We start from the raw sequence: 26,008 nt of genomic DNA, 5'->3' as shown, positions 1-26,008 counted from the left end.
GTGATTTCTCGGTCGCAAAACAGCTGTGCATCATTTCCGACAGACTGTGTGTTGATTTTTGGCTCACAAAGAGTTTCCTCAAGAGATGAAGTCTGGTTGGCCCTGAGACTTCATAAAACAGGAGGCAAGGTCAATCCAAGCCCTTGGAGAGCACCTCTCAGCAAAGTCAGAGGGCAGCAGAGCAGCAGAGCAACAGCAGGGCACCAATCCTTCTCAGCAAAGCAGTCCAGATGAGTCCTTTGGGCAGCCAGTCAGTTCCGCTTGACAGGTTGCAGGTTTAGGTCCAGAAGTGTCTGATTTGTTGGGGTCTGGACCCAGTTTATGTACCCAAAAATGCCTTTGAAGTGGTGGAGACTTCAAAGAGTGGTTTTGAAGTGCACAATGTCCCCTTTCAGTAGAGGTCTGTCTGCCAGTGTCCCAGTAGGGGGTTTGGCAGTCCATTGTATGAGGGCAGGCCACTAGCTTTTGAAATGTGTCAGGCCCTCTACCCTTCCAGCCCACAAAGACCCATTCAGTATGCAGATGAGTGCAGGTGCGACTGAGTATCCTGTGTTTGTGGTTGTCTGGGTAAAATGTACAAGGAAGCTGCCAACTAGCCCAGCCCAGATGTTGATTACAGACAGCCTGTAAGTCACAGATTGTTTTTAGTGCAGATAAATGTTCATTTTCTAAAAATAAAAACAACAGATGATGAACAGAACTCAAAGTAAATCAAACATTCACACCCAGTCACAGATCTGGGTTTAATCCAACAGTTTTTTTTGCTTGCCATACCATTCCAGTTTGGACCCAGCCATATGCAAATCAGTCTTGATTTTGTTCCCCATGGGAACAGGCCAGCCAAAACTGCCAGGCCAGGCCCTACCTGGACCAGAAATAATCATCCTGGGACTGTATTCAGGGTACCACCCTTTATCAGCCAGGCTAGCATGCATCTGGTGACATAGCAAGCACAGGTCATATGTCTGGGCATACCCTTCCCACTTGGGGTGACAAAGGCAAAAAAACAACAGATGATGGATGGAATGCAGAGCAAATCAACATTCACCCCCAGTCAGAGATCTGGGTTTAATCCATCATTTTTTTTTGCTTGCCACGCCATTCCAGTTTGGACCTAGCCATGAGCAAATCAGTCTTGACCCTGCCCCCATGGGAACATCCAGCCTGAACTGCCAGACAAAAGAATTGATGGATTAAACCCAGATCTGTGACTGGGGTGAATGTTTGGTTTTGCATTCTGTCCATCATTTGTGTTTGTTTGCTTTTTTTGCCATAAGTGCGCTAGGAATGCCCAGACGTGGGTCTTGGGCTCACTGTGCCACTGGACTCAAGCTAGCCTGGCTGATGAAGGGTAAGACTCTGAAACCAGTCCCAGAATGCCTGTTTCTGGTCCAGAGAGGACATGGTTTGGCAGTTCTGGCTGGAATGTTCCCATGGAGAATAGGGTCAAGGCTGATTTGCATATAGCTGGCTCCCAACTGGGGTGGCATGGTGAATAAAAGAATTGATGGATTAAACCCAGATCTGTGACTGGGTGTTAATGTTTGATTGGATCCTCATTCCATCAATCATTTGTGTTTGTTTAATTTTGTCACCATAAGTACGCTGGGTATGCACAGACGTGGGTTCTGGGCTCACTGTGCCACTGGATTCAAGTTAGCCTGCCTGATGAAGGGTGATATCCTGAAACTGGTCCCAGGATGTTTGTTTTTAGTTCTGGGAGGACCTTGCATGGCCGTTTGGGCTGGACTGTTCCTATGGGGAACAGGGCAAAGACTGTTTTGCATATGGCTGGGTCCAACCTGGGATAGTATGATCAGCAAAACAATTGATGGATGGAATCCAGATCTGTGTCTGGGGGTGAATGTTTGATTGGTTCCACATTCTGTCCATCATTTGTGTTTGTTCACTTTCTAAAAGTGGATTTTCTAAAATAGTGATATACAATACAGCCTCACCAATAAGCAGGATTTTCAATTACCAGTCTGGCCATACTAAATAGGCCTGATTAAGACTTTCAGATCAGAATCTACCACTCAAACAGTATGGTGGTCATTACAACCCTGGATGACGGTGTTAAAGCTGCGGAAATACCGCAAACAGGCCGGCGGACAAAAAAAGGGAATCATGACCCTGGCGGAAACCGCCAACAAAGACAGCCACTTTAACACTCCGACCACCACGGCGGTACAGACAAGCAGCGCGGCTGTTACCACCAACAGACAGGCGGGACACAATGTACCGCCCACACTATTACAACCCGCCAATCCACCACCTTTTCCGGGGCGGATAAAAACATGGCGGAAACAGCTTTTGCTATGGGAATAGCTCACCTCAACACATCCCACGAGGAAGGAGGACACCATGGAGCCCGAATTACAAATCCTACCTGCCCTTGTCTTTCTGCTCCTTTACGATCAACAGCTACGCAGGCGCAGAAGATACCGGTGAGTACTGCACCTACTACACGGGGAGGCAAAAGTTAGGGGGACACCCACCAAACACCCCCACCCTCGCATATCACAACATGCACACCAATGCAGTCACAAAAATCACAAGAACAACCCACAATCCCCCCGGAAGAATGAAAACACAATGCGAAATTCGGGCAAACCTTGTAATGTGCCAATATACATGTCATAAAAAAATATACAGATATACCTATCTCAAAATCACTCTTATTTACACATACAATCCGAGAAGTAGTGCAGATATGGGCGAGGCCCACAATAGATACCTGACCAAAATCGGAGAGAACACTGCCAGGGCATCAGATAGAAACACTACAGGCACCTCAGGGGGAAGGGAAGGGGGGGCACCTCAGCCAGATGAATGCGAAGCCAGATCCACGACGGGGCTCCATGCCCATTGATGTATCCTGGGGAGTGCAAAGCCACAGTCTCTCAAGTCACTACAGTGGGTGGTTTGCCCACTGTGCCATCCTGGGGAGTGCAAAGCCACAGTCTCTCAAGTCACTACAGTGGGTGGTTTGCCCACTCTGCCATCCTGGGGAGTGCAAAGCCACAGTCTCTCAAGTCTTTCCAGTGGGTGGTTTGCCCACTGTGCCATCCTGGGGAGTGCAAAGCCACAGTCTCTCAAGTAGATGCAGGTCTCCACTGGTTCTGGAGGGGGACTGGTGCCCAGACTGGAAGAGTCTCCACATGAAAGTTCCTGTCCTGTCACTGTCCCAGCTGCACATGGGATAAGGATGCCTGATGTGGTGGTCCATTCATTCCTACACGGTGCATGCCCTGTTCAGCGGTGCTTTGCCATGGCGGTCTTTGCCCTGTTCAGCGGTGCTTTGCCATGGCGGTCTTTGCCCTGTTCAGCAGTGCTTTGCCATGGCGGTCTTTGCCCTGTTCAGCGGTGCTTTGCCATGGCGGTCTTTGCCCTGTTCAGTGGTGCTTTGCCATGGCGGTCTCTGCCCTGTTCAGCCATGCTTTGCCATGGCGGTCTCTGCCCTGTTCAGCAGTGCTTTGCCATGGCGTTTCAGGACTGTGCAGCAGTGCTTTGCCATGGCGGTCTTTGCCCTGTTCAGCGGTGCTTTGCCATGGCGGTCTCTGCCCTGTTCAGCGGTGCTTTGCCATGGCGGTCTTTGCCCTGTTCAGCGGTGCTTTGCCATGGCGGTTCTGATACGGACATTGGTGTGTGACATGACATTCCATCATTGACCAGCGGGGCTGTGGCATCCTGGCCCCTCATGGGCTGTGACTCTGGTGGTGGTCTCTGGGCCAGTGACGATACTTGGGCCCTCCTGGCCTGTGACTCTGGCGGTGGTCTCCTGACCAGTGACGATACTTGTGCCCTCCTGGCCTGTGACTCTGGCGGTGGTCTCCTGACCAGTGACGATACTTGGGCTCTGCTGGCCTGTGACTCTGGCGGTGGTCTCCTGACCAGTGACGATACTTGGGCCCTCCTGGCCTGTGACTCTGGCGGTGGTCTCCTGACCAGTGACGATACTTGGGCTCTCCTGGCCTGTGACTCTGGCGGTGGTCTCCTGACCAGTGACGATACTTGGGCCTTCCTGGCCTGTGACTCTGGCGGTGGTCTCCTGACCAGTGACGATACTTGGGCTCTCCTGGCCTGTGACTCTGGCGGTGGTCTCCTGACCAGTGACGATACTTGGGCACTCCTGGCCTGTGACTCTGGCAGTGGTCTCCTGACCAGTGACGATACTTGGGCCCTCCTGGCCTGTGACTCTGGCGGTGGTCTCCTGACCAGTGACGACGGTGCTGGCGGTTGTGTTTGGACCGCCGGATATGATGGCGCACTTCTCTGCCGTGACACTCACAACAGGCTGGGCAGACTTCCTCTGGACCTTCCCCACCTTTGTTGGAGTTACAGCTGACTCACCAATCGCCTTCGATCCCATGTCACTTGTTGTCCCACCTGGAGTCTTAAGATGGTCCCCTCGTCCACTGTCCATTTTCAGAGCCTTTACAGGGGGTGGGCTGCCACTGCCTTGGCTCCGGGTCCTACTGCCTGCCCTGGTGGACGGTGCACTCCAAAAACCTGGAACACGCACCACTGGTACTGGAGGCGCTACGACGGGACTGATGAATTGAAGGGGGGGGGGCAAAAAGGTCAATTTGACAGAGGGACAGTTTCTGACGAACACTGGGATGGGTAGCTGGAGGGGGTCTGGGAGTGGAGGAAGAGGAGGTGGTTGTAGGAGGTGTCACTTTAGCTGTTTTGGGTGCAGGTACTGGAGGCTGTCGTGAGGTGGATGGATGTTGGGTGAGTGATTGGCGGCATTTGAGTACTTTGGGAGGGGGCGTCACAGACACATTGGGAGAGGACACAGGGGACGTGTAAATGGCAGTGGAGGTGGTGAGTGCAGGTGAGTGGCTTGTGGTGCTGGGTGTCCTGGTGCGAGTCCTAGTGCCTGTAGATGTGGTGCATGCAGGTGTGTGTGTAGACGAGACTGGGAGGGATGAGGGAGAAGAGGAGGAGGGGGACACAGTGGAGACAGTAGATGTTGCTGTGTCTGTAAGTGGGTGAGGCTTGCGTGAGTGCCTGTGGTGTGTGTGGTGCCTATGTTTGCTTGAGCTACTTGTGTGTGTTGACTTGTCTGCATGCTGGTCTGTAGGTGTGCTTGGGAAGGGCTGGGGTACAGGAGATTGGGTTTGGGTGGAGGAAGTTGGAGGGGGGAGGCTAGAAACAGGGACAATGTCTGCCATCAGTGCTGAGGCCAGAGATTGCAGGGTTCGCTGAAGGACAGCCTGACCAGAATGAATGCCCTCCAGGAATGCATTACTGTGTTGCAACTCCCTCTCTACACCCTGATGGCATTCACAATGGTAGACTGCCCAACAGTGAGTGACCTGAGGAGGTCAATGGCCTCCTCACTGAGGGCTGGGTGAGCAGGCACGGGGTGAAGGCTGAGGGGCTGCTGGGAGGGCGGTGCTGGTGGGGGGGTAGCGGCTGTACCTGTAGAAGTGGGGCGCACAGGTGGTGCCGCCACCACAGGGGAGCTCCCATCGGCGGACGAGTCCGTGTCGCTGGTTGGTGATCCGGTGGCCGACGTGAAGCTCCCCTCGCCCTCCGTCCCACTGGTGCATTCAGAGTCTGTGGTGTGGCCCTCCATGGCCATGTGGGATGCAGCTCCCTCGTGCTCCGGTGCCACTGTACCTCCGCCTGATGATGCTGATGTACAAAAGGACAGGGAGAGCAGGAAAAGGGGGGGAGACAGAAGAAAGAGAGTTTTAGTGCATGGCATGCCGCTACCGTTGGCGGACAAGACAGACGCAGAAGCCCCCTGCATTACGCCGTTCTCCTGACCTCTGCACATGCAATTTCTGGGACATGGCCTACATGGCAATGGTGGGAATCTGCGCACATGGATGCCACAGGGGCAACTATACCTCAACTTGGCACTCTGCTGAGGTGGGGTTGAGTGCCACATGGCCTACATAACGGAGGGGCCTTGCCTACCTAACTCGCCCTGGCCTAGGGACACCCACAGCCCACCTCCCCCACCCAGACCCCTCCACTGCATGCTAACTCAGCTGAATGAGGTTGTACTCACCCCCTTGTGTCTGCTGTGATGTCCTCAAGCGCCCATCCAACTCCGGGTAGGCCACCGCCAGGATCCGGCACATCAGGGGGGTCATGGTGCGACGGGCACCCCTCCCACGTTGGGAGGCCATCCCCAGCTGAACCTCCGTTGTCTTCTTGCTGCAGCTGCGGATGTCCACCCATCTCTTACGGCAGTGGGTGCCTTGTCTCTGGTGGGCCCCCAGGGTCCGGACCTCCTTGGCAATGGCACGCCAAATGTCCCTCTTCTGGTGGGCGCTGACCTACATGACATGCACAAGGAAAGAGGAAAAGTCATTACCAACTGCACCGTCAATGTGAGTGGCCCCCTCCCTACTCTGGTCATGTGGCCCATTCATTCCCATGCATAAGTGTTCTATGTACTCTGCCCCCTTCCCTCTTCCACCCAGCCCTCTCCACCCAGGCCTAGCCCATACAACATGCTCCCTGTGTACTAACCTGTTGGTGTGGAGGACAGTAGAGTAGCGTGTACTGGGGGAGGACCCCATCCACAAGTTTCTCCAACTCCTGTGCAGTGAAGGCAGAGGCCCTTTCCCCAGACGAAACAGCCATCGTCGCTTCCAGACCGAGGTCACAGCAGCACTAGCAGTGTAGGTCCTCTCCTGTCGAAGGTCAGGTATCTAGTGAGTGAACAGATAGAAAATGGCGGTGACGTCCGCGGCGGTGACGTCCACGGCGGTGCGCATCATCATCGCCGGCGCACCTGTTCATGGGGTCCAATGTTAACCAATGCAGCATTGCGCCGCGGTCTACGACCGCCTACCGCGACGGTGTGCAACGCCAGCGCAGTTACCCCACAATCCCATTGTCCCCTGTTGTGAGGTCAGGCAGCCACCATTTCAGGGGCCCACATGCCTTCATTTACTACTGCGTCACGCATAGCTAGGCCTATACTCAACACACATACAGGAAGGCTTTTTTGTCTGGTGTAGTCTTGTGTGTAACTGTGGGTACATACCTGGAGGAATATTGACAGGTTCTTCGCTGTTGTCCTTCTTAGGTACCGTCAGCTGGGACATATGAGAAGATGGCTGAATCCTCCGGTGTACCGACCGCTGGTGGACCTGTTGACAATGGAAGAAAGACATATCATCGTCACCTACCGGTTTGACCGTGCCACAATCCAGGAACTATGTACCCAGTTGGAGCCAGACCTGATGTCACCAATCCGCCATCCGATTGGAATCCCCCCTGACGTGCAGGTGCTGTCAGTGCTCCATTTCCTTGCAAGTGGGTCATTTCAGACAACAGTGGCCATGGCATCAGGGATGTCCCAGCCTATGTTTTCCAACGTGCTGTCCAGAGTGTTGTCTGCCCTGCTGAAACACGTAAGGAGATAGATCATTTTCCCTGAGGTTGAGGATTTGCCTACAGTGAAAGGTGACTTCTATGCCCTTGGACAGATCCCCAACGTCATAGGTGCCATTGATGGGACCCATGTAGCTCTGGTCCCCCCCGCAGGAGTGAACAGGTGTACAGAAACCGGAAGAGTTATCATTCGATGAATGTCCAGATGGTCTGTTTGGCAGACCAGTACATCTCGCAGGTAAATGCAATGTTCCCTGGCTCTGTGCATGACGCCTACATCCTGCGGAATAGCAGCATCCCTGATATGATGGGTCAACTCCAGAGGCACCGGGTATGGCTATTGGGGGACTCTGGTTACACCAACCTTTCTTGGCTATTGACCCCAGTGAGGAATCCCAGGACCAGGGCAGAGGAACGGTACAATGATGCCCATGGGCGGACTAGGAGGGTAATTGAACGCACTTTTGGCCTTCTTAAGGCCAGGTTCAGGTGCCTCCATATGACAGGTGGATCCCTATACTACTGAACGAAGGTGTGCGACATCATCATCGCCTGCTCCATGCTCCATAATTTGGCATTGCGACGCCAGGGGCCTTTTCTGCAGGAGGATGATCCAGATGACGGTGTTGTGGCAGCTGTGGAGCCTGTGGATCCAGTGGACAGTGATGAGGATGAAGCTGAGGATGAAGGAAACGACAACAGGGAGTCAGTCATACAGCAATATTTCCAGTGACACACAGGTGAGAACATTTTCAGGTCTAACATTACATTAACTTTCACACGTCTACCTCTATCCTGTACCTACATTTCACTCACTATTTGTTAATTGAGTTGTACCCTTCCATTTCAGTTTCACAAGTGTGGTAACCTACGTGTCAACTGCTTGCATCCATCAAGGGCTTGTGATGTGTGACATTGGTATGTTAGCCTTACAATGGGTAACCCATTATGACACTGTAATTGATAATACAAAGTTCCAAATCATAGACTGACTCAAGTTTTTTTGGCTTTCAAGGGTGTTTATTTAAGTGCTAAAAAAATCAAGGAAGGTTGTAAAATGGTGATGGGTGATGGTGGAGGAATGTCCATGGCAGAGTCCAGTCTATTCGTCTCACAGGTGCACTGCCCATCTGGGCATTGGAAGTGGAGCTGGGGCAGTTCCTATCTGGACAGGGTGACAAAGTGGGACAGTGGGGGGACAATCAGGGTGGTCTTATTTCCTGGCGGGGGTCTTGCCATCTTGCTCTGTCCTGTTCCTGGATCTCAGAGACCGCTTGCGTGGTGGTTGTCCGTCTGCAGGGGATGGGGTGCTGGTGTGTTGGTCCTGTGGTGGGGCGTCCTGTCCACTAGCGCCGGTGGAGGTGGTGGGCAGTTCGTCGTCCTGGCTAGTGTCAGGGGCCCCTTGGAGTGCTCCTCCCTGAACCCCAAATACAGTTCATCCTGCAGATGCAGGGTCTCCTGCAACTTGTCCAGGACTGTGGCCATCGTCTCCTGGAAGTGGTGGTATGCTCCCATGATGGAGGAAAGGGCCTCGTGGAGAGTTGGTTCCCTTGGCCTGTCCTCCCTCTGTCGCACAGCAGCCCTCCCAGTTCCCCGGTGTTTCTGTGCCTCCGTCCCCTGGTCCGTGTGCCCACTACCACTGCCCCCAGGTCCCTGTTGTTGTTGGGGTGGTGGGTTAGCCTGGGTGCCCTGTAGTGGTGGACACACTGCTGATTGACCTATCCTGGGTAGGGAGGTTTGGGCCCGCTGGGTGGGGGCTGTGCTGGTGTTACCAGAGGGTGGCAGCTCGGTGTTGGGCTGTGGCTGAGGAAAGGGAACCGACTGTCCTGAGGCCCACGATGGTCCGGGCTGGTCATCAGGATCCAGTGGGGCACAGCTGCTGTCGTCACTGTGGGCCTCTTCTGGGGGTGGAGTGGTGTTGTCTGGACCCTCTGGTGTGGTGACGTTCCTTCGGGTTCCTGCAGGGGTATAGGCACATGATTATTGCATGTGTGTGTGTAATGGTGTGCAATGGTTGGGTGTGCGTGATCCCCAGTGCAGGCATTCCTGTGTGGGAGCTTTTGTGGTGATGGTTGGGGGGGTGTTCTGGGTATGTGCAGTGGCCATGCTTTAGTGAGGGGTGCCCATGCTTAGTTGTGTCATGCAGGGCTTGGTGTTGGGATGGGTGCTTGGTGTCATGGGTAGATTGGTGAGGATTTGGGGTGATGGGGGAGGGTGTGAGGGTGGGGGTGTGTGATAGCATGCAGGTAGGGCGGGAGATGTGATGGTTAAGATTTGACTTACCAGTGTCCCATCCTCCACCGACTCCTCCGAGGCCCTCAGGATGCAAGATGGTCAGGACTTGCTCCTCCCATGTTGTTAGTTGTGGGGGAGGAGGTGGGGGTCCGCCGCCAGTCCGCTGCACCTCGATGTTGTGCCTGGGGACCGTTGAACGCACCTTCCCCCATAGGTCGTTCCACCTCTTCCTGATGTCCTCCCTATTTCTTGGGTGCTGTCCCACTGCGTTGACCCTGTCGACTATTCTGCGCCATAGCTCCATCTTCCTGGCTATTGATGTGTGCTGTACCTGTGAGCCAAATAGCTGTGGCTCTACCCGTAGGATTTCCTCCACCATGACCCTGAGCTCCTCCTCGGAGAAGCGGGGGTGTCTTTGGCGTGACATGGGGTGTTATGTGTGATGTGTGGGGTGGTGTATGTGTTGATGAGTGTGGATGAGTGTAGTGGTATGTGGTGTTTTGTGCGTGGATGTTGTGTGGGTGATGGTGTTGTGTGCCTCTGTGTGTTGGGGTTGTCAATAGCTGTGCTGTTTCTGTGGCCTTCTCTCAGAATTTCTGGTTGTAGGGGTTTGTGGGTGATGTGGGTGTGTGTTTTATATAGTATTGGGTGTGTGGGAGTGGTGTGTGTATGTGTATCAGGTGTGTGTATTTCGAATTGTCCAATGTGGCGGTGTTTTGGAGATGTGTGTGTATTTTGAGCGCGGCGGTGTGTACCGCCAATGGAATACCGCGGTTGAAAGAGCGCCGCGTGGATTCGTGTGTCGTAATTGCATGGGCGTGTTTCTGTTGGCGTGGAGGTAGAGGATTTGTTACCGCCAGTTTATCGCTGACCTTTGGTGTGGCGGTGTTGTGTGGCTGTCTGAATTTCGACGGATTCCTTGATGTGTGTCATAATAGCTGTGGCGGTCTACCGCGGTCGCGGTGGTGTATTGGCGGTCTTCTGCACGGCGGTAAGCACCTTATACCGCCAATGTTGTAATGACCCCCTATATGTGGGTTGCCCTAATGCTAGCTTATGGGAGGAGCAGGTCTCACAGTAGTGACCACCAAGACATATAAAACACACATGTACATGTCCTGCCTTTTACCTACATAGCACAGTGCCCTTTGGGCTACCTAGGGCCTACGTTAGGTGTGACTTATATGTAGAAAAAGGAGAGGTTAAGGCTTGGCAAGTACCTTTAATTGCCAAGTTGAAGTGGCAATGAAACTGCACACACGGCCTTGCAATGGCAGGCCTGAGACATGGTTAAGGGGCTACTCATGTGGGGGTCGCAATCAGTGCTCCAAGCCCACCAGTAGAATTTCATTTATATGCCCTGGGCATATGTAGTGCACTTTACTAGGGACTTACAAGTAAATTAAATATGCCAATTGGGTATCAGCCAATGTTACTATGTTGATAGGGAGAGAACACATGCACCTTAGCACTGGTTACAAGTGGTAAAGTGTCCAGAGTCCTAAAGCCAACAAAAATGAGGTTAAGTAAAGAATAGGCGGCAGGCAAAAAGTTTGGGGGTGACCCTGCAGAGAGGCAATTTCCAGCACTTATGTATACAGTAATACACTCGGGGAGAGACACTCTTACACATACACTAATACACAAAAGTACACAATAATCTATAAACTGATACACCCAGGTACACTCTCATTCACATAAAAACCCACTCAGACACACACTTATGCATATACTAATACACCCAGGTACACTTTCATTCATTCAGTGGGACACCTTGGTGCACACTATTGCATACACTGACAAACCCACGTGGACACTGATATACACACTGATACATCCAGATACATACCATTACATGCCTGACACACTTAAGCACACACTGATGCATACACTGACATCGTCAGGCACAAATCATACATACACTAAGAATGCCATGTACAAATGAATGCAATCACTGATACAGCCATACAGATACTACTGCATACACTGAGACACCGAAATGCAAAATCATCCATGCACTGACACACCCAGGTTCACATGATTGCACACATTGACACACTCAGATATACCATGATGTATAGTTTAACACATCCAGAGACACATTAATACACACACTAACACACCGAAATGCACACTGATGCATACACCAAGAGATCCAGGCACACAGTTATATAGTAATTCTTCCATTCAGGAAGACACTGATATACACAGAATCAGATTTACACATACACAAACACACCCAGGGACACAATTATGGATAGATTGAGACACCAGACAAACATTTTCTAAATAAACTTATGTAAATGAAAAGTTATATATGCACTCATGATATACTACTGAGTAAAAAGACTTAAACACATCTTTTTGTTTGATTCAGTGGTGGTTCTAACAAAAAATGTTTTTTTGGAGCTTTTTTAGAACACGTTCTTATTTTTTTCTTTTTTTTTTTCCCCAAAATATATTGTAAACCTGGGAAAAACTTAAATGCAATACTTGTGCTTTATGAAAGCAAAACTGTGTGCAATACCAGCTATTTTTAAGAAAAACATTGTGAAGAAAATTAGCAACAGTGATTTTTGACCTGCAAAAAGACATTTCTGACATTTTTAAATTTTGCAACAACAGGACTATGGCAGGTGCTGCAGGATGTTTCCATTCGACATAATTCGATGCCTGTGGCATACCGATATTCTGAGTAGTATCTTGGCTAGATGATGATGTACCAGGTTCTGCATCGAATTGTGTCAGTTCTTTTTCTCTCATCATTCGTTGATGTGCTCAGAAGTGGATTGTGCGCAAATCCTTCCACATACTGGATGTTCCTTGGCTGTATTTCTTAGATGTACCAGGAGAAAGCATTTGTCGCAGAGGTTACATTTCACAATTCTTGCATTGACCTTTTTCCCCCACTGGGTATGATAAAGAATCTCCATACATCACTCTCTTTTCTAGATGAAGAAGGCACTTAATGGTAATGATCAGACACTCCCTTGAGCCATTCTGGAGATTTAGCTAGCAGGAGAATCAACTCTGAGATGCTTCTCCCTCCAGGGCTAGTAGAATGATTGTGTTGGTGAGTGGCCCTACTCAAAACTAGGGGTGGTTCTAAAGTAACCAATGAAATGCCGGATTATTCTTCACACATTGAGTGGTTCCATGGTTCCGAACTTGAGTCGTGGATCCACTAAAATTGTAATATAAGTTTTGTGTTGTATTGTAAATAAATAAAATACGTTTGTTAGTTGTAAATATGCTAAGCCTTCTGTTTATTTGGGAAAGAATGGGGTGTATAATGTAATTTTAAAATAAAATGTTCCAAATCCATGGATCCGTACCGTGGATCAATTTCATTCATGTGATCGGAATGGAAACCATAGAGCTTCATCGCTCTGCCTCTGCGGAACTGCGGATGGTGCAGTGGTTCCAAAATTAATTTAAAATATTACAATACTACTTCAGAACTTTGGAAATACTGAGTAAAGTATAAAATCAGTATCAGCAACACTAATATAAAAAGGATTGGGCCTCTTAAATTCAATTTACAACACTATACATTGTTGGTTTATTTCAATGTGGAAGAGAGCTTAATGAAAGGGTTCCTAAACATGTTTTCCCAGAGATCTGGGGTTGATATCTAAGTATGTCAGAGAAAAATATTATAATTAGCTTAAAAAACCCAATCATTATTCACAAGGTATAGTCTTAAAATACAACAGGCACTCATATACCCACTCAGTCACCGATGCAGCCACTCATACAGCCACTCACTGACCAACACACGTTCTAACTCATCCACTCACTATCCTATAAACAAACTGAAACACCCACTCAGTTTAGGATACAGCCACTCATACACCCACTGACTCACCCATACACTCACTGACACAGCCACTCGGTTATACTTACAGCCATTCAGGCACTCACTAACTCACCCATCCAGTAACTGACTTACCAAGTCATTCACCAATAGAGTGTCACAAATTCACTTACCCAACCACTCTGACACCCACTCTGTCACACATACAGCCACCCACAGACCCACTCACTAAATGAATGCAGCTGCTTACACAGTCACTTGCTCACCCATACAGCAACGGATACATTCATTCAGTATCCCATGCTGCAAATGATTCAACCACTCATTCACACATAGAACCACTCACACATCCACTCACACATCGATACAATCAATAGCACTCACTGGATGATGTCATCAGTGATGTCATATGAGATGTCATTATTGATGTCACTGACCATGTCATGAGTGATGTAATATGTGATGTCATAAGCAGTGCATTATGGGAGTGCAAGTTAAAGTTATTTCATGTAAATATAACTGCTGAATTTCTACGGTTTTGTACGAGTAAATTCAGAGCATAACGTGCATGCAATGTACATATATGTGTGTGTGTGTGTGTATATATATATATATATATATATATATATATATATCCATGAGATTCCATTGGAGAATTGGATATAATTAACCTCCATATTGACAAATGAACATTTTGTTCTGACATGTGTTGCAGTGTAATTATCTCTGGTGATTTTTAATAGGTGAGATTCTCTGTACACTACCAATGTTGTCACTGTAATATGGGATCTGTTCACAAACTAAGATATGAGTCCAACCATGTACAAACCCATTTTATTGGGCACTTGGAGAATTACCCAATGTGCTAGACCATCCTCAACGTTCTAGCATTAGTTTCCACATGGGGCATCCTTATATGTATTCTGTGTGTACATAGTCATATAAAGGGAAAAATGTATTAGCCCATTTCTTGATATCACAATAGCAGGATGGTGTGAATGTCACTTATATTTAAGAGGTAGTTTTTACCACTCAGCAGATTTGGGAAACTGTCTCTTTGTTGCAGTACCCCCACTTTTTGCCTGGTTTCTGAATGCAACTTGGACTGGAGTGCACTAGGTCCCCAGTGCCAGTGTTTTTCAACTAAAATGGTTCCAACACCTTTAGTTGCCACAATAAGTCACTAGCACTAGAAAATTGAACTTTAGTACCCAGGGCATGGAGTACTAAGGATAGGCCCCTGAGAGCAGCAGCACAGATTGTGCCACCCGCATGGACCATGCATCCAAGTGCATTCATCACTGCCATTGCAGGCTAAGTGTCATGGTGCAATCCTAAAATCCAAAACTGACATGGTACACAGTCTATGTAACCTGTACACTACACACTGCACGCAATGTAGGTAAGCCAGCCCTCTGGCAGGCCTTCCATCCCTAAGGCTGGGTGCACTGTAACGCATGTGTGGGCATAGATGATTGAGGGGTTTGTCCCTATTGTGTCCTTGTCAAACCTAGGACATAGTAAATGAATAGAGCAGCCATTTTAAATGCATGATCTGGACACTGGTCAGTATGAGTTTCAGGACTACATGATGGTCACTCTGAACCCTGGGTTGTTTGGTATCAAACAACTCAGAACAATAAATCCAAACTGGTATCAGTACTAGATTTATTGAAAAAGGTATCCAGGGGCCACCTTAGAGGTGACCCCTGCAAAAGCTACCTAACTCTGGCATGGTTGCTGGCTGGTCACAACCAGCCTGACACCACCAGACAAGATTATGTAACCCTGTGGTGAGAGTAATTGCTCTCTGGGTTCAGAAAAACAAAGCCCTTCCTAGGCAGAGGCATTACACCCCCTCCCCCAGGAATGTGCACTGCCCTTTCAGTGACCTTCAAAGGGTTTATCACCTTTGAAACTCAACCCCCAGCCCTGCTGCTAGCAGCAGATGGCCACGCCCATTGCAAAACCCCATTTTTGGCAGGACCAACAGCTGGAAAATGCACAAAGGGCAGGAGGAATGGCCACCCCAGATTGCACCACCCCTAAGATGTTGCATGTGAGGTAACCTCTTCATTTCATTTTCCTCCATCATGCATAGTAGGAATATTGCCAATCAGGGTTAAGGAAGTGACCTCTGCCCACAGGAAGTGGTCACATAGTGGGTGTAGCCACCCCAAAGTAAATGACCTATTGGTCACTACTAGGGACTCCCTTAAAGACCCACTTAATTCAGTATTTAGTGGGCACCCCTAGACCTGCAGATAAGATTCCAAAGACCCAAGAGGGCCTGCAACAAAGAAGACCCAAGGCCTGAGAGCTGCATTCCTGCTGCACAAAGACCCTGCCTGATGCACCCAGGACTGGATAATCGCCACTGAGGGTTTGCACAGACATACAATGGACTCTACAAAACCCCAGAGGACCCCTGCTCTTCTGAAAACCATCAAAGATATCCCTCCAGAGTCAAGGCATCACTCCCTACAACAAAGGACCCATAGACCTGTTAAATCCAGTTCACAGACCGGCAGCTGTCCAAGGAACTGGATGCTGCAGCTGGACCAAATTTCACCCAACAGACCTATATGACAAATCCTGGAAATATACCATGTTTAGTGGTACTGTGACCTCCAGTGGCTGAACAATGCAATAGCCCAGTGTATGGTCACTCAACAGCGGACACCAAGAAGAAAAGTTGACTCTAGACTCCAAAAGGATGAGGAGCAAGGCCCTGTTGAGGGACTTCAGGACACATAAGAACCACCCTCCAGAGTGGCCCTGCTGACCTACAATCTACCCTCAAAATGACCAGCCTCCTGCTTCCAAGGGCACTTTTGCTCATAGAACTTGGCTCATCTGTCTGCTCTGCACCTGGCCTCTTGCATCAGAGAACCAGCTGTGTTCTAAGGGTCCCTCACCCCTTGTGACCTCTAAATTCCAAGGGGACCCGCCAGACTCACCTTGAAGTCCACCTGTGCAATGCTTTTACAAGTGATCTTCTGCAGTGGTCCTGCGTCAGTTCCAAGTACATTTCTGCAGCCCTTCCTGCTTAAACTGGGAACCTTCCAAACTCCTCCGGCTGGCCTACAGGACTTCTGGATGACCTCGATCTAAAAACAAAAGGACATACTGCTGAATACATGGCCGGATTTTAGATGCATTTTTTCCTTCCATTGATTCCTATGGTGTGTAAATACGCACAAAAGACTATGGGGGTTATTCCAACTTTGGAGGAAGTGGTAATCCGTCCCAAAAGTGACGGTAAAGTGACGGATATACCACCAGCCATATTACGAGTCCATTATATCCTATGGAACTCGTAATACGGCTGGTGGTAAATCCGTCACATTTGGGACGGATTACCACCTCCTCCAAAGTTGGAATAAGCCCCTATTTTTCTTAAACTTTGAAAAATCATAACTTGAAAAGTACTTACCTAATTTAGATGATCTTGTTCTTAAAATATTTTCCAAATTTGAAGTATTTTTGTAAATTGGTATTGGATTATTCCTTTGTGTGTGTCTTCATTTATTGACACTGTGAGTACAACACCTTACAAATTAAAGCTTTAGGTGCTCTAGCTTTTACCTCTGTAAACCAACATATGGTTGCCTGGACTCTCTGCACAGAGTGACTGGTTTTGCACACTACATAGAGAGCCAGCCTCCTACAACAGGGCTCATTGTGGTTCACCTATATGTATAAATAAATGAGGGCTTTTTCTATAGGCATTGTAGGCCCATTAGACATAAGTATTTCTTCACTGTCGCACAAGTATTTTTCCATTTTGTTGTTTCACTTTGGTCATTTATTTATTGATTCACATATTTTGAATTGTTTCTAAGTCCGCTCAAACAATTACACCTTTCATGTTGGTGGCAAACGGTGGTTTACTTTAAATAAATCAAAGGACTTTGAGGTATACTTATAAGGCCCTAGCACCACCTTGCACCACATTAGTGTAATTTTTTGTGACGCTAATGTGGCCCAACAAGGCCAAAATCCTAGCGTCATATTTACAAAATGGCACAATGCATGCATTGCGCCACTTTGTAACCCTTTGCACTACATTATGCCTGCACCAGGCATAATGTATGCAAAGGGGACGTTCCCCTGTTATGGGGGCTGAAAAAATGGTGCAAGGAAATCTAAGAGATTTCTTTGCATCATTTTGTGCAGCACTTTTAACGTCTACTCAGAGCAGACATTAAAAGGAGGCTTCTATTATTTATAATGGTCCCCTATGTACTCATGCAGAGTACATCAATAGTGTGAATATGGAGCACACATGGTGGAGGTGGGGGGGCTAAGGGGTGAAGGGAAAGTGCTGCTGCACTTGGTGCAGTACCACTTTCCATAAATCTGCCCTTTTATGTTTATTAATAAAATAACGTATAGGTGGCACCATGTTCAATGCGTCCATACTAATTACGCCCTGCCTGTTAAAATCATTTACGATTCAGCGCACCTATTCCTGCCGGCACGCACTTCTCTAACAGTGAATATGACTTCCCTGTGGTTTTAATAGCCTGACAATGCTCTGCTTGGAAGTTGACCTATATTGTCTCTCGCTTACAGTCACAATGATCTTTGGACGCGTGAACAGAAGCCTGGTGTGAGTTGTTAGCCCTCACAGCTAAGTTGAATGTGATTTAAATAATAGAATGAGGACTTTTCATTTTATTTTTATCTTTGTTTCTTTAATGTTGCAGTCACACCGGTCTTTGGATGGGTGATTACAAGCCAAGGGTGAGTGGTTGGCCTACTTTTGGTGACAAGGGCTCATATTTTTGGATTTTGCCACAAAACTGTGCTAACACAATTTTGTGGCAAAATCCATAGCGCCTGCTAGCGCCATTCCACAGCGCTACCCGGGCGCCATATTTATGGAATGGGGCACGGCTGCACAAAGAACAGGCTTGCATCTATGAAAAAGATGCTAGCTGGGGGCGATGGCGGTAGGGGAGAAGGAGCTAGTGGGTCAGAAATGACTGTAGGCTGGTTAGTGGCAAGAAATATGCCGCTAACCAGCCTAGTGTCTTTTTCTGATGCTAGTACCCAAAAATTACTCCTGTCTCAGTAAAGACCGGAGTCTTGCCCACCACCCCAATGGCCAGCCCAGGGGATCAGTGCCCCCTGGGTAAGGCCATGATTCCCAGTGCCAGACAGGGGGCCCCCATTGGCACAGGAATAAAAAGGGTAAATACAAAATAAAAGAATACTTACCTGCACTTACCCTGGATGGGGTCCCCCATCCTGTGGTATCCCTCTGGTGTGGGTGGTGTTGTTGCTGGGGGGTTGGGCTGAGCATCTGTGGGCCCATTCTATGGTGTTTAACCATGGAAATGGGGCCACAGGTGACCTAACGCCTGGTATGACCCAGGCGTTAAATAATGGTGCTAAGCAGGCTTAGCACCATTATTTAAGTCTGCTTACCCATGTGCGTTGTTTCTGCACCATAGTATAAATATGGTAGTAGGGGGTAAGCATCATGTTGTGGAAGGGAACGCCTAACTTGCATCTAATTAGCGCAAGGTAGTTTGCTGCATCCACAACCTGGTGGTAACTCCTATATTTTGATGCTAGACGGGTCTAGCATCAAAATATAAATATGGAGTTAGGTTTGTGCCATTTTAGTGTCAATAACAATGATGCTAAAATGGTGCAAACCAAGTATAAATGACAGAGCGCGACACTGAGCCAAAATTGGCAGCGCCACGCTCCATCATTTTCGCAACGCAGAGATGGGCTGTATTTAATTAAAAACTGCGCACCCCTGTGTTGTCCCCTGCGCTGGCGCTAAATTGTTTTTCTATTATAACACTGTGCACTGTGGTTTCACTTATTTGTTTATTTAATTTTCCTGGAAAGAAGTGCCTAGAACCAGTGGTATTAGCGTGCTAAGAAAATTAAATTGGAAAGGTAAGTTTATTGCAGATGGCGCAAAAAGGCACCACGGGTGTTAATTATCATTTTTGAGTTGCAGTGTCTATTTACAAAACTCAAGTATCCTACATAAATATATGGCTGCCAGGACCACGTCTGTGTTCTGGCTGGGCTGCTGATTAAAAGCATTATAGTAACACTTGGCAGTGAAAAGAGCCCTTGTCATTTAGGAAAACCCATTTTTATATATTAATAAGTCACCCCTGAAGTAAGCCTGGTGAGCCCACAAGGCAGAATGCAAACTAGATAAATAAGTGATATACTATATAAAAAATTGTACCCCCATAGTCCTGAATTCTACTTCCACTCTGTAGGTTCAGCTACATTTTCAATAATACAAGCCTAGGTGTGACTAAAGTGCTTATTTTGTATAATCACTTCTGGAAATGCTAGAAAGGTAATTGAAAGCTATATTTCACCATTAAATCAGACTTTTAATATTAAGAAGAAAATAAGTTTTGATAGAAAACATTTTATAAAAAATATACTTTGGGCTTTCTAGTTTAGAAATGACTTACAACCAGTTCTGCCACTTATCACCTATCATACCTTCAGTGCTGAAATACACATCACTGGTTGGGAAACTTAACAACTCTAGCTCAGACGACAATAGTCTTTCTCTGAGCCTAAGAAGAATGGGATGGTGTGTTGTGGGTCCATTTTTGTTTGCCTGGGTATAGGAGTTTAGCTTAGCTTTGGCTTGCAGGCCCGTGTGATTTTACCTAGATAACATAAAGACTCCAAAGGATACATCATTAAACACAGAACTTTGTGGAGGAAGGTAGCTGATCTTAAGGACAAACTGCTTCTGTAATACATACATTGGGCCATCAAAGTGTAGGAGTGCATGTTGCAGGAAATACGTTGACAAATGAAGCTGCTAGATCTGCATTAGCTAAGCTTCTATTGCTGCAAAAAATCATTCATATATGAGATTGGATAATGAGATGCTGGCTGCTGTGAAAGCTTTGGCTGATGGACAGTCTTTACCAAAAAACATACCCTGCAAAATATTCCTACCATGTTAGTGCTCAAAACATTGCGGGTGCAACCATTCCAGGGTTGGGAGGTCGTGTGATCCCTAACCATGACCAGAGATTATATTTCATCAAAGCAGTGCATGAGGGTATAGCTTTTGCTCACACAGGTGTGATGGCCACAATTATTTTTTTACAAAAACTCTTTTGGTAGCCAGGTCTGTAAAAACAGTCAAAGCAATATGTCCTTGTTATGACATTTGCCATCAAATAGAAGGACCCACCATTAAACGCCCACCGCAGACATCCCTCTTAGTGTCAAACAAACCACTACAATGTGTGTACCTGGACCATTGTGGTCACTTTTAACCTGATGATGCATGCAAATACATTTTAGTCGCTGTTGATTCCTGTTCTAGATTTCTGTGGGTATGGCCACAATAGTCGGCTGGCGCTCAAACTATTATTAAAGATTTGTAGGTCTTTATCAGCACATATGTAGTTGCAGCATTTCATTCAGACCAGAGCACTGCTTTTGCCTCTAGGGCACTCAGGGACACCATGAGGATGATGGGTGTTAAGCTCCATTAGTACTCCCCTTATCATCCTGAGGGTAATTTGATTGTGGAGAGGAGGAATCAAGACTTAAAGCAATATTTAACAACAAGAGTATTAGGATCAGGCTGTAGTTGGCTTCATTATCTATATGAGTTCCAGAGAGCATTAAATAATCTGCCCAGAAGGTTGCACACCTTTTGAGGTTTTTATTTGGGATACCTATGAATGTCCCAGATTTTGATGGTCCTGGCATGGTGGCGGCGGACACCCTGTTTGACATGAATGAATGTGTTGCTGTTTTACAAGAGCAACAGCAATGTTGAGATGACAATTCATCAACCTGTATTACCGCCTTGGGAATAAGGGATTTACCAACAATATCTAGAGGCTGGATTCCTAAAGTTGGGGATCTGGTTCATGAAAAGATTGGTGTGAGGAAGGAGTTTGGGCCATTGTACAAAGCACTGGTTCAAGTCCTGAGAATACACGGTACCAGAACTGTCATCATACCACCGCTACCTGGTTCCAAAGGGAACAGATTTGTCTCCATTGACAACCAGCCCTGCACTGGCTCCTGTGTTTGAACAGACTACTTCCGGTTATTTCATCGACATTGATGACTTTTCTTCTGACTCATCTGCTTCTGCGCTGAGACTTTATCAAAGACACGTAAGGTGTACATATGTCTTAAAACAACTGTTTGGTTTATCCATGAAATTACCTGTGGATACTCTTGACATTGCTTGCCTTTCTGCTTTAGATTGGTTTTGTCATTGTTTTCTTGCTCTTGAGAAGTGGTCATTATCTTCCTGAACACTCTGCCATTGAGCTGGTGGGTGAGGGTTTAACACCTTACATAGCTTCCCATAAAATTTGAAGAGACTTTTTCCTTGTGGACCTTTCAGCAGTTACAATTCTGATGGGATTATTTGAGATGTAGTGCCCTTTGATACACACGGTCCTACTGAGGTCATTCAAATTCCATATGTGTTTAAAATATCAGTGACTGATACTATTACACCTGGTGTTGTTTCAGGTGACTGGAATGTCAAAAACGTTCACTCTATGTTGTCTGAGCTGGAATACTACACTGTATTTGAAAGTGAACATGCGTGTAAGAACACAGCAAATAATGGGGAAATGTTCTGTGATAACCTATGGAGATATTTGTTTCTGCACCGAGCAAGTAAACCCAGATCACACACTGGGAACGTTGTCTGACACTGCCTTTTGGGAGTTCCAAAACATAAGTAGAAAATCTGGCATGTTTTACTGGGCATGACACTAGAAATGCTGAGTCATATTTCAATCTACCACCTTCCAAAATAAGTTAAATATTGCTAACCAACACAAAACTGATTTATTCAAATTACTTTGTTTCCCGACTCGCTGTTGAAGGCTATGAGTACTAGAAAAAATGCTATTGATGAGTAGAGTGTATGGGAAACAAAATATTGGCAGATACGAGGTAAGGAGGCTTAGCGCATGCCTTATTCTTTTACAAATGATATTTTTAAATAAAATTGTCCAGAAAACATCTAGCTCGGGGTTAGGGGAGATGAATGTGTCCAGCATCTCCACTCCAGCTAAATGTCACAATTGGCAAATGTTTTTAGATGTCACTGAATATCAACACATGGCTTGGGTTCAGGATGGTACCTTTAATTCCTCACTTTCAGGTCCTGGTGGGTGATTATTGTGGGCAAAAGACACAAATGATTTCCAGGCATGTTTTGTTTATTTCTCACTACCTATGTCCAGCCACATAATGGTGACTCCGAACTTAGGCATGTTTGGTATCAAACATGTCTGAATCATACCCCAATACTGTTGCCTGTATTGTAAATATGATTTCTTAGACTCTGGGGGTTCCTTAGGCGACCCCCAACATTGCTCCTACCAGCCTTCTGGGGTTTTCAGAGCAGTCCAAGCTGTTGCCACCACTCAGACAGGTGTCTGCCCTCCTGCTGCTTGATCAGTTCAAGCCCAGGAAGGCAGAACATAGGATTTCCTTTTGGAGAGGGGAGTAATACCCTCTCCCTTTGGAAATAGGTGTTACATGACTTGGGAGGGGTAGCCTCCCCAAGCCACTGGTATGCTTGAGGGGCACATTTAGTGCCCTCTGTGCTTAAACCAGTGTACACCAGTTCAGGAACCCTCAGTGCCTGCTCTGGCATGAAACTGGACAATGGAAAGAAGAGTGGCACTCCCCTGTCCATCACCACTCCAGTGGTGGGGCCCAGAGATCCTCCAGAGGGTCTATTGATTCTTCCATCTTGAATCCAAGATGGGCAGAGGCCTCTGGGAGCTTCTGAGTGGCTAGGTCAGGCAGGTGACGTCAGAGCCTCCTTCTGATAGGTGGGCATCTGGCTGCGTGACCAATCCCCCTTTCCGGGCTACTTAGGGTCTTCTTCTGGGGTGGGTCCTCAGATTTGGCTTGCACGAATCCAGCAGGACTCCTCTGCAACCTCTAATTCAACCTCTGGCCACTGGAACTGGGATTGGACCTTCCAGGAACTGACAATCTGCATCCATTACAAAGACTCTGCTTGCAACATTGTTTCCACGGCTCCTTCTAGCTTCTGCAACATTTCCCAGCTGTGCATCCTCTGAAGGAGCAAGTCTTCAGTATGCATGAGAAGGAAGAAGGAATTTCCCTTGAAATGAAGGAGTCACTCCCCTGCATCTGCAGGCACCAACTGCAATGACAACCGGCTACTTGGATCTCCTCTCATTCTGAGCTGCGTGGATCATGCATCATGGGTGGTGGTCTGGAGTAGTCCCCTTGGTCCTCTCTACCAGCTGTCCAACTTTGGTGGAGGTAAGCCCTTGCCTTCCCATGCAGGACAGTATCACCATGCACCGCGTCGTTTGAAGCTACCAAGGATTGTTGATGTCTCCTCAAAGGGATCTTCAGACTCCATTTTGTCCCAGCCCTCAGCACTCCTTCCTGCTATGAGCAGCCCTGTGCGTGCTTCTCCTGTGGCGTGGGTCCCTTCTCCGGTTGTGCTGCCTGTGCTCCTCTGCGACTCCTAGTTCCTTTCCCAGTGGGTCTCCTGTGGGGCTGCCTTTTCTTCTGTGAACTCCTTGCCTTGCAGAGGGTGCCCCCAAAACTCCCCCCATGGGTTGAGTCCTCCTGGACCTTGCTGGTCCCCGGCATCTCCACTTTTGCTTTATCGTGACGTCTGCCCTTGCCAAAGCTTTTTTTTTTGGCTTTTCCATGGGACTGCCCGACTGCAATCATCCATCTGGAGTGGGACGTCGACTGCATCCTCCAGGAACTCTCCATTGACTCCAGGGCTGCATTGCTGACCGTCTTCGTCCTATCGTCGACCAAATCCTGCAACTGCAGATGCGTGGGTAATGGCTCCTGCCCCACCGGGCACTTCTGTGACTTTTGGACTTGGTCACCTTCTTCCACAGGTCTTCCTCTTCTGGAATCCACCACAGGTTTTCTGGCAGTCTTGTCTGGGTGTTTTGCTTTATCTTCTTTTTTGTCCTTTTCGGTGGTTTGGGGGAAATCCAGTAACTTACTCCTTTCTTCCTAGTCGCGTGGGGGCACTGTGGTACTTACCTTTGGGGTCTCCTACTTCCTCTAGCTCCCCTCTACACATCCCACTTACCTAGGTGGGGGTCCTGCATTCGCATTCCATTTTTTTAGTATATGGTTTGGGCTACCCCTAAGGTTACATTTGTCTATTGGCTATTGCACTATTTTCTATGACTTTCTATGCCTATTGTTGATTATTAGTGTACATATCTAGTGTGTTACTTACCTGCTATTGGAGGGTTGCCTCTCTAGTAACTTTTGGCTATGTGTCATTAAAATAAAGTACCTTTATTTTTGTAGCAATGAGGTGGTCATTATTAACATGGCGGGAATCACCGCTCTGCCGGCGGTGGCGGTACCTACCGCCAACAGCCTGGCGGTCCAGACTGCCAAAATTGAAGCACATGAGAAACAAGTAGCGGTCTAGCCACATACAGCGAGCATTGGAGTGGCGACGAGGACAGAGGAGGCCGACCACAGGTCGGCGGAAAGTCTGCACCCGCCCACCCACCAAGTCCCCACCTGCCCACCAAATAATGAAGCAGAAGACCGCCGTCTGTTGGAAAGGAACTAAATAAAAGGAAACACTCACCGGAGGTGCATACAACACGCCAAAGTAGACATGGAGAGAGAGTTGCAAATAATGCCAGTGCAGCTCCTTGCCATATACCTCCACGACCGTGACTGCCAATGAAGACAATGACGGTAAGTACTGCAACCTAGTACACATGGGAAGAAGGGGCACAGTTACACAAGCAATGCACTCTCTACCCCTTACACCATCCCACACCATACACACCAGAGCAAGATGTACTTACCCGGCACAAGGCAACAAAGACCGGCACACCCCACCTCCACAATGAAACGATGAACAACGTCACCATATTCTGCCAACAGCACCATTGGGCACTCAAACTTTAATATAAATTGAACAATGTAATGTCAGAATAAGGCCATTGGCAGTCCATACCGAATACCCTGAAGGGCCCAAATAGGCCGAACTTGACTCCCACATGTGCACATTGTACTCCACTGTAAAGGGACATCAGTGGGGCAGCCAGGCACCTCAGGGAACAGGGGCAGGGGGTGGCAGGCATAGGGACTTACGTCTGGAAGGGGGTGGTTTGGGCTTACGTTTGGGAGGTGGAGGAGGTTTGAGCTTGCCCTTGGAAGTTGAGGGAGTGGACTTGGACGGGGGGTGGCAGAGGGATCTGGGGCAACAAGGGTCTTCTTCCTCCCTGGGGAAGGGGCATGGGAATGGGAAGGGCAGACTGGGGTGGACTAGGGAGGAGTGGACTGGGCAAGCAGATGTTCATGTTTAGGGACGAAACGGGGTGGGCCAGTGAGTTCAAACAGGTCAACACAGGAGAGGAAACATTTCTTAGGGGCAGTTGGGGGGGATTTGGAGAAAGGGGTGGGAGTGGAGGTAGAGGGAGTGTTTGTACCAGGTGTAGGTGTGCCAGATGTGGATGCAGGTGCCTGTAGAGTGTGCTGATGTGTGGTGGATGTGTGTTGTGTGGGAGCCTGTGAACGTTAGATTGTTTTGGGAGGAGGGGGATG

Source organism: Pleurodeles waltl, chromosome 7, assembly GCF_031143425.1.
Source record: "Pleurodeles waltl isolate 20211129_DDA chromosome 7, aPleWal1.hap1.20221129, whole genome shotgun sequence".
Lineage (NCBI taxonomy): Eukaryota > Metazoa > Chordata > Amphibia > Caudata > Salamandridae > Pleurodeles > Pleurodeles waltl.
Note: the sequence above shows the minus strand (reverse complement) of the source record.